Consider the following 9,116-nt stretch of genomic DNA (forward strand, 5'->3'; position numbering starts at 1 on the left):
TGCTTCTCTCTCTGCAGATTAACCTGTCCTGGCTGTTTCATGTGAATTGCGTTATTCAATATGTGGTCTCGTGTTACTGGCTTATTTCCATCCTGGCTGTTCTAAAGCTGCTGTGGTCGCTACCTATGCCAGACATTCTGCAAACTCCATTTCCAGTCCCCTCGCAGTCAGCTGTGCAGAAGCGGTGTGTGTGTGGTTGCTAGGCTGTGCTCTTTGAGAGCAAAACCAAACCAAATACCCCTCATCCTCATGCTCTTTTCTCATACTTGGACTGAATGGGAGAATTCTAAAGATCTAGATGAAGGTGAAAGCAGAAGACAGGAAGGGCCCGGGACCCTGAATGAAGAGCAGAACCCTCTCCTGGTCCCTACTGAACAGTGGCCTGGGCTCTAAACAAATGTTTACTGTGTAAAAGAAGCTATTGTGGGTTTAGGGACTGCCTGCTAGAGTAGCTAATCTTCTCTACCTTTCCTACCAAAGCGTTCTGTGAAAGCCCATGAGCATGTGTACTTCTAGCGTATCAAAAACTGATCACGCCAGTCTTTTTATTAAGGTATTTTAGACTGGCCACTCACCCAAGGCTAAGAATTAAGAATCATGATACCTTTTTGATAGTGCCCTGGCATAGTGCACCAGTTCACATTTTTTTCGTTATTTCCAAGCTGTCTTAAAAACAGATCTTTCCTAAACTTAGTCATCTTATTTAGTTGGAAAGAGCCAGAGAAGGCATTCTTATGGAATAAATCACATATATCCTAAAACATTTCTCAATGTTCTTATAATGGATTCTTCAAGCTTAGTGTTTATTTCACTGCCTTTGCTCCATAATCTCAGAGCATGTAGGAGGCTCTTTAGGAAACATGAGGAACAGAGCTATGTGAACAGAACATTTCACGAATTATAAAAGTCTGTTCAGTTCTAAAGATCAAAACTTCTACCCATCTGGGGTGTATTAATCCTATACATAGAATTTATGAGGGGGGTTATCTTGAATTATGTGCTGGGTGTTGGGTTTGGCACATAATAAATATAAGTCATCCCCACAGGACAGTAGATTAACATCCAGGGAGAAAAAAAATCAAGAATCTGTGAAGTTTAAACAGGAAGATGCCCTACTTTTCTCAGAGAAAAAAGAGCTTACAATCTCCTGGAGATGGAACGATGATCCTTCTATTTAAGCTCCCCACTAACTCTTCCCCCTGAGAGGGGAGCTATATCTGCTCAGTGATATTTGGAAAAGGAGTTGATACTTGGCTTACTCTCATTTTCTTTTCTTTCTGCCCCCAAAGGTATCTTCTGCTATCTGCTGGGCAGCTTGCTGGCAGCACGTGGGAGGCTTGTGGAAGGCCAGTCACTCCAGGGACTGCTGCATGAATCTCTCCAGTTTTGAGGGGAGATGTGAGGGAGCCAATGGGGGCTGGCTGTCTAAGCCGCACCCTCCTAAACAGCTTTGGTCGGCAATAAAGCTCACATTTTCTTCTTCATCTCTAGGACCCTATGTCTCAACTGATTCTGAACATGGAGTGTGGAGCACGTAAACATTGGAAATACATCTCAATTCCTTTGTTTCTATCATATGCACATGTAGTATATCACATGTGATACACAAATCGGTGACTATCTAAAGCTTCCTTGCCATGTGCAAAATTGTACTGAGACTGGGTGTAATTTCAAAGAACAATGGCATTTTTGAGTCTTCTTAAATAGATGGAAACCTCTGGAAAAGAGGGACAAACTTGCATGAAAGGTAAAATTAGCCAAAGATGGCATAGAAGTTAGGCGATATGGGAAGGACGGTTCTAACGGAGTTTTCTGATGTAGACTGGAATATTTCTGAAGATTGCATGTGTCTCTGCAGATGTCTGTATCTCTTAGATACGTGTAAGAGGCAAGAAAAAAAAACCCTTTTCAATATATTTCAACATATGTAGCTTTAGTTTCACAGAAGTTATCTCAGGTCCCCCCCTTATTTTGTCCTTTCAGTTGTCGTTCTCCATGGCATATAAGACATGATATAGCCAAATACACAAAGCAAATATAAGGACTTCATGTTGATGTGTATTTCTGTGTTTAAAAAATAATAATAGCCTGGGGCACAGGGTGGCTCAATCATCTGCATGACTGACTCGATTTTGGCTAAGGTCTTGATCCCAGGGTTGTGGGATGGAGCCCCACCTTGGGTTCCATGCTGAGCATGGAGCCTACTTGGGATTCTCTCTCTCTTAAATAAATCATCATCATCATCATCATCATCATCATCATCACCACCTGTTTTTAAAATTTCAATAGCACACCAAAGTCAAGGATGTGTTAATGGGAACAAGGTGAAAGTTGACAGGATTATCAGTCTTTCTCATCTTTATGTTCTTCATTATATGGTTTTCTCTACATATCTCTCCTCCACCTTGTTTTGCTCTGCAATGTGTCATTCTTTAGATGAGACTTTCCAGGACATCACAAATCAAAAAAAGAATGAATATGGCCTGAAGACAGCAAGTGGTAAGAATGGACGTGAGCATAGGATATGAACACAAGGGAGGGATGGTGAAAGCTCTTGATCCTGAGACGGCCTTTGCTCTTTGGTTTGCCGACATCTTGAGCGGCTTTGTGGGTGTACCACACTACCTCTGGTTCTAATTTCCATCAATCACCTGAGTGTTGGCTAACATCTGCTTAACTAAACATATGGCCTTAATATACCTTAAAGAGGTGCATTGAAACAAAGGAAAGTTGTAACATGGTGCAGTGTCTCAGAACAACTCCCCAGCATGTTGCTGGGAAAGGGGTACCTTCGTGGGGGCGGAAAGAGAGCCTCCTGCTGGAAGTCCTGGGCATCACATTCTGCCTTTGCTGACCAGTCTGCATCTGCTGTCTGTTATTTTTCTTTTCCCTTCTCAAACTTCACAGACATCAAGTTGGGTCAGGAGGCACTGGCCTTGAGCACCTGTAAGTCTGATTCCAGTGTGGGGGAACTCAGGATTCTTGCCAATCATGTAAGTGCTCAGTCCTGAACCCTTTTTACGTTAGGCAGAGGAGCATTCCCTGCAGCTTCCTGAGACGTGTTTCTGAGATTGTGCTTCTGGGACCAATTGTTGGAGAGGAAGTGGAATCTACTTTTCTTGACCGTGGTAATGTTTTCCTCAAGTAGGAGTGTTTGCCTTTAGCCATAAGATCAGGCACACGTGACTTTAGGCTTATGGGAGAACATGAAATCAAAATGTAAAACTCATAGAAACCAAGGGTATTTGGTGGCTCACTGATATTCTTGATGAAATTATGCTTTTTTAAAATTTAGGTTAATTTTTAAATAAGTGGAATAACTTTTAACTTCTGTGTCAGACAACATTTGAGGCCAAGGGCTCTGATTTGGCTTTGTTATATTCCACAGAAGGAAGGATTTTGCCCTCTACACACCAGTCAGTCCTTCTGAGCATCTAGTTTCACAGAACTAAAAGACACTCACTAAATGCCAGATATTTCAATGATGTTTCAGGCTTTGTACCAGTTGCTTATCTAATACTCCTGGTAGATGCTCATCTAATATTGTCTTCTTTTTCTTACTAAGAGAATCACAGTTGGCTGGATTGGCAAACGTAGCTATCTTACATATGTTCACTCTCTAACCTATCTTGCTTGTGATATAATTCTAGCCAAAGAGATGTTAACAGAAGTCACTGGATGGTTCAACTGGAAGGGACTGACTCAACATTATATCCTTTTGCTCTTGGCCCTTCCATCTTCCTTTTGCCTGGAATGGCCATTGTAATTGTTGGTGCTTTGACAGCCATCTTGGGACCATGAAGACACTATAAGACCGAAAACTATGTGCCAAGGAAAGAGGAGTCTGCATCCAGAGGGCATTGTAGAAGTTACATTCCAGCCATCAATTTCTCATCTCTACACTTCTTTTAAGTCACTGCTACTTGTCTTTTCTATTACATTGCAGCAAAAGTCAATTCCTGACTAATAAAATACAAAATTTTCAGATCACTTTATTTAGAGAAGTATGAATGTTTGGCATGAAAACATTTTTTTTTTGCACACAATAATTTTGGTGAAATTATAAATTTAAACCTTGAGGATAAGTCGTGTTCCAAATCTCTGAAAATCTTATATAGCATCAAAAAGGTCTAGCTTTAAAAAAAATGAAATCAGTAATCCTTTCAATTTTCATTTAGCCTGGGGAAAAACCTCTTTGCTTTGGTTTAGATGTCGTTATTTGCATGGGAATCCTATGTTACTTGAAGTTTCAGGAAGAGGGAAGCATGCAGTTCCATGGAAAGAGTAATGGCTTTGGCACCTAGCAGATTCAGTCTGAATCTTGATTCTACTATAAAATATCGGAGTAATTTAAAATCCATTATTGCATCTTTCTCAGGCTCAGGTTTTTGATCTAGAAAATGAGTAAGGCCTCAGATTAAAAAGGAAGAATCTGTAAAATAGTACATTGAAGAGGACTCAGTGAATTATCTGATACCATGTATGATTATTACCCTGTGTTTTGATCTTGTTTCAGTCTTTCACTCAACAGATGTTTGCTGGACATCTACTATGTGCTAAGACTGTGTTGTTTGATTCTCTGAGTTTGCTTCAGATGGAATAACAGCTCCAGGGCTGAGTGTCAGAAGGACTAAAGTTTGAGCCACTTATTTTTTTAAAATTTTATTTATTCTGAGAGAGAGAGACAGAGAGAGACAGAGACAGAGAGAAGGAGAAGGACAGAGAGAGAAGAGGAAGAGAAGGTTCCAAGCACTCTGCACTGACAGTGCATAGCCTGATGCAGGGCTCGAAGCCATGAACTCACGAGATCATGACCTAAGCTGAGATCAAGAGTCAGACCCTTAACTGATGGAGCCATTCATGGGCCCCAGATGTTTGATCCATTTAAAAGCTCATTGGCGTCTTCTTTCTCAGCACTGACTTCAAAGGCCACAGCCATCTGTTACTCCGTATCATGGTCGCTCTCAGACCTCTGGTGAAGCCCAAGATCATTAAAAAGAAGACCAAGAAGTTCATCCAACACCAGTCAGACCAATGTCAAAATTAAGTGCAACTGGTGGAAACCCCGAGACATTGACTATAGGGTGCGCAGAAGATTCAAAGGCCAGATCTTGATACCCAACATTGGTTATGGGAGCAACAAGAAAACAATGCACATGCTGCCCAGTGGCTTCTGGAAGTTCATATTCCACAAAATCAAGGAGCTTGAAATGCTGCTGACGTGCAACAAATCTTATTGTGCAGAAATTGCTCACAATGTCTCCTCCAAGAACTGTAAAGCCATTGTGAAGAGAGCAGCCCAGCTGGCCATCAGAGTCACGAATCACCATGCCAGGCTGCTCAGCAAAGAAAATGAATAGACAGTTTATGTGCTCATCATATTTGTGTTAATAAAACCATAAAACTACAAAAAATGAATAAAATCTCATTGGCAATAATGAGGAAAGAGTGGGTTTCAGAGCCTTGTCACAAGGTTTCAGTTAAGAAACCGATCTGAAATCTTAATGGCATGGTGAGGTTTGGTGATTACCATCCAAAACCAGATAGAAGGGCTAGCGATGGGTCTGGCGGACACAGTCAGTATTTGGAAGCTACAGCTAAACTTTGAAACTTCATCTGGAAAAAGCTGTACTCCTCCGGGAAACAATGGGTTCTGGTATACAATGGGGCTTGTATCCTCCTGACTCCAGCCCCCATTGCCAATTTCATATGTCCCACAGATGTGAGACCAAGTACCAGAAAATCTTTAAAGCCAATGGATTTTTTACAAGAAAGCATATATTTTACCCAGGCCAGTACCTGAGTCTTCAGTGCATCTTTCCTCAGTTACCTCTTGATGATGGCCAACTGTGTGAACTCTCAAATGGTCGGCAAATACGAGGTAGTTCAATATATATTATTTGTGGATCATGACATGAAATAAATATTTAGAAGAGGGACTGGAAAAAATACAGAAAATATACCTTTTGAGAGATTATTATTCATCTTCCTCCCCCTCTCATTCAGCCAGACCCTGGACTCAAGGGATTTGCAATGATAGATTGGTCATAAGAGTGGCTCATATTTGCTGAATGGTTTCCAAGTGCCAGACTTTGTGTGGCTTGTTATTTATCTTTAATCCTGAGCATTAATAGTTGTCTTTCATGAACACAAAACTCAATGTTGTTTTCCTGGTGTTGAAACAGTGTGCCCTGTTCTGGAAAGAATAGGGTGGTCACTGGTATCAATAAGACTTGAGTTTGATTCCTGACTGTATAACTTTGAACACATTGTTGGACATCCTCAACCATAGGCAATTATTTTCTATGGTTTTTCTCATTTTTTCAAATGAGTAAACTGAATTTGACTGAGTTGGAGATCAGTTCAAGGTCACACAGCTAGTGGGTAGAAGACAGTGTGCTTTCCCACACGCTTCTGCGCAGATATTGAAGACCTCATGGATCACAGAGGGACAGGAGACACCGTCCTTTTACCCAGGGGTTCACAGGGGTGAACTGGATGTCCCGGTTATGGAAGGCATCAGAGCTCTAGCCAGGTGTCTGCCTCCACAGTCACGAGAGGGACATGCATGGAAGAAAACAAACAGCTCACCAGTATCTCACCTTTATGTGTTCATTTTCTGGCTCTGCACTGGAATGTGAGTCAGGATAAGATCTGGGTTAGATCCATTTGACCAGTTTCCAAAATATCACATTTCTATAAGATGCATGGATGTTTTCTCCTGGGCCAGAGCAACTGCTGTCGGATTATCAAGTTGTGTTTACATTTTTCTCTTATCTCTGCAGCATCCTTTGGGGCTCCAGCTCTTGCCTTCCTCTCCTGGGATAAGCTCTTGCCATTTGACTCTTTTCATTGCTCACATGCTTTCCCCTCACCCTCTCTGTACCTCTGTTGTTTTCTTTGTTATCAGTCACCTGCTTTCTGCCCCAATGGCTATTTGTGTAATTCCCTGCTTTGTGTTTCCTGGTGAGTACAGATTATCTCCTAAATATTTGTGCATGCACACTGGGGACCAGCATTTGTGATCCTTATCTTTCTGCTGAGGAAAATACTTTTTCTTCTCCAGCCTCTCAATCCAGATCCCATAGTCTATCTTTTTTCTCTTAATAGTGAAAGTTGTCTTGCTGTTCTGGATTTTCAGTGGTTTGGAGGACCAGTTCCGGTAGATCCTCGGCAGCACAGAAAACATTTTTGCTTCAAGCCCCAGAACTGTGTTTTATGGAATTTTCTTTTTAAAAGCAGAACAAAGAGCAGTTGCAACTGCCAGTTCCTTGGCTCTGGTTGTTTCGTTTTAGGCCCTAAATGGTAACCAGACACTGACTCAAATTCCGTGGCCCCATGACCAGCCCCCCCTTTCCCTTTTCCTCTTGAGGTTCATTATTTGTTCCAAATTAAAACGTTCTGGTTGGAATGAGTGAGTATAAAGAGACAGGGCAGCAGGGAGCTCCGGTTGTACTGAGGGATTATATCTCTGGGAGGCCTTCCTCCCTGGTCTCTGATATGATTAATCGGCCGAAAGGACCATAGCTTTGTAGTTTGAGGAGATTGGTTTTGAAAAGAAGTCTGCTTTCATTACCCATGACAGTTGGGTTTTATAAACAATTTCTCAGAATATTGGAGATAATTCAGAGGTTTCGTCTTTACTCAAATGTGAAGCTGTTATTCATTCATCTGTTTTTGAGCTCATTCATTCATTCACTCATTCATCCTGCAATTATTGATTATGTGGCTATCATGCATCATGCATCAAGCATTACACTCAGCTCTAAGGACTCCAGAGTGAGCAAAATCACTGGTCTCTGCTTTCTCAGACCTGACAGCAAAGTGAACGTGAGTAATACAAAGCCATTAATTATGTGTGTAAGTGAACACCTACCAACTGAGATAGGTGCCCTGGAGAAGAGGAGGGTCTTTCGAGGGCCACGCCCCCCAACCAGGCCAGGCTGCGTCTGCTTAACTATGTGTCAGCACAGGTGTGCTTTGGACAAAGCTAACATATGAGAGGTGAGAGGCAGTTCACTGGACAATGGTTGGGAGTGGAGTTTGCATATCCTTCTAGTGGAGCATGTTCCCATTCCCGACAGAGGGCATGACATGTGCAAAAGCACTATGGAGGAATGAACTTGGTGCATGAGAAGGGAACGTAGACCACACAGGCTGGGTTTCTGAGTATTGGTTAGAGTGGTGGAGCAACAGGGACCCAATGGTAGACCCTGATGAGAGATGTAGTCTTGGTCTTCAGAGTTGCTGATGGGCTCTGTGCTGTGAAATAGTGTGATTAAATTTGCATTTTGATGAGGTCACTCCTATTTTATTGCAGAGAACAGATTTTCAGGAGGCCAGAGTGGATCCATTCAATCATTCTTGCATGAAATGTGTGTATTGCGCTCTAACCAGGGCTAGGACACAGGGCACCCATGGTCACTGTACTGATAGGAGTATAGTCTGGTGAATGAGGATGGATAATCAGCCAACACATAGATTAAGAAAAAGATGAATTCTGGTGGTGATGAATGCAATAATAAAAAAGAAGTCAACCAAGAGGCATCTGACAGATAGTAGGTGTCGGTGGTGGCAGAGGGCACTATCATCAACAGTTCCACTGAGTATTCAGGGAAGACCTCTCTGAAGAAGTGAGATTTGCCTTCCTAAGTGCAACATTTCCCCCCTCTTTGGGCTTTGTGTCTTACCTAGAACAGAGTCGATTACCTTACCAGCTCTTCAAATGCTTGTCTGTATGTGCTGACTCTGTAAATGGACTTCTGGATACCCCTCACTTTCCTTGGCCTTCATGCAGTCATGGAGTGAGTGAGCTTGAAGAAATTGTCTAGATCATCTCTGCCATCTTATAGGCAACAAAGCAGAAGCCTGAAGTGGGAATGTTCAGGGGGTTGGCAACCACATTGTCCTGGTAGCCAGGCTGCCTGACCCTGGGGCCAAAAGCCCCCCCCATGTTGCCATTTGGTTCTCTTGGTAAGGATGGGGGCACAGCTGTGCTCACTGAGGTCATGCAGCCTGTTTCCAAATCACTTTTCACTCTTGGATACGTAGGAGACTCCAAATACATGCAGAAAATGATTAATGGTCTTTTTTTCTCCCCCTTGGCATCTCCTAAT

The 9,116-nt window shown here is 42.3% G+C and overlaps 1 pseudogene; it reads left to right on the forward strand.

Moving 5' to 3' along the window:
- The first annotated feature begins 4,954 nt into the window (after positions 1-4,954).
- Positions 4,955-5,360, forward strand: LOC115276775 (annotated as a pseudogene).
- Positions 5,361-9,116: the final 3,756 nt, after the last annotated feature.

Source organism: Suricata suricatta, chromosome 13 (assembly GCF_006229205.1).
Source record: "Suricata suricatta isolate VVHF042 chromosome 13, meerkat_22Aug2017_6uvM2_HiC, whole genome shotgun sequence".
NCBI classification, from domain to species: domain Eukaryota; kingdom Metazoa; phylum Chordata; class Mammalia; order Carnivora; family Herpestidae; genus Suricata; species Suricata suricatta.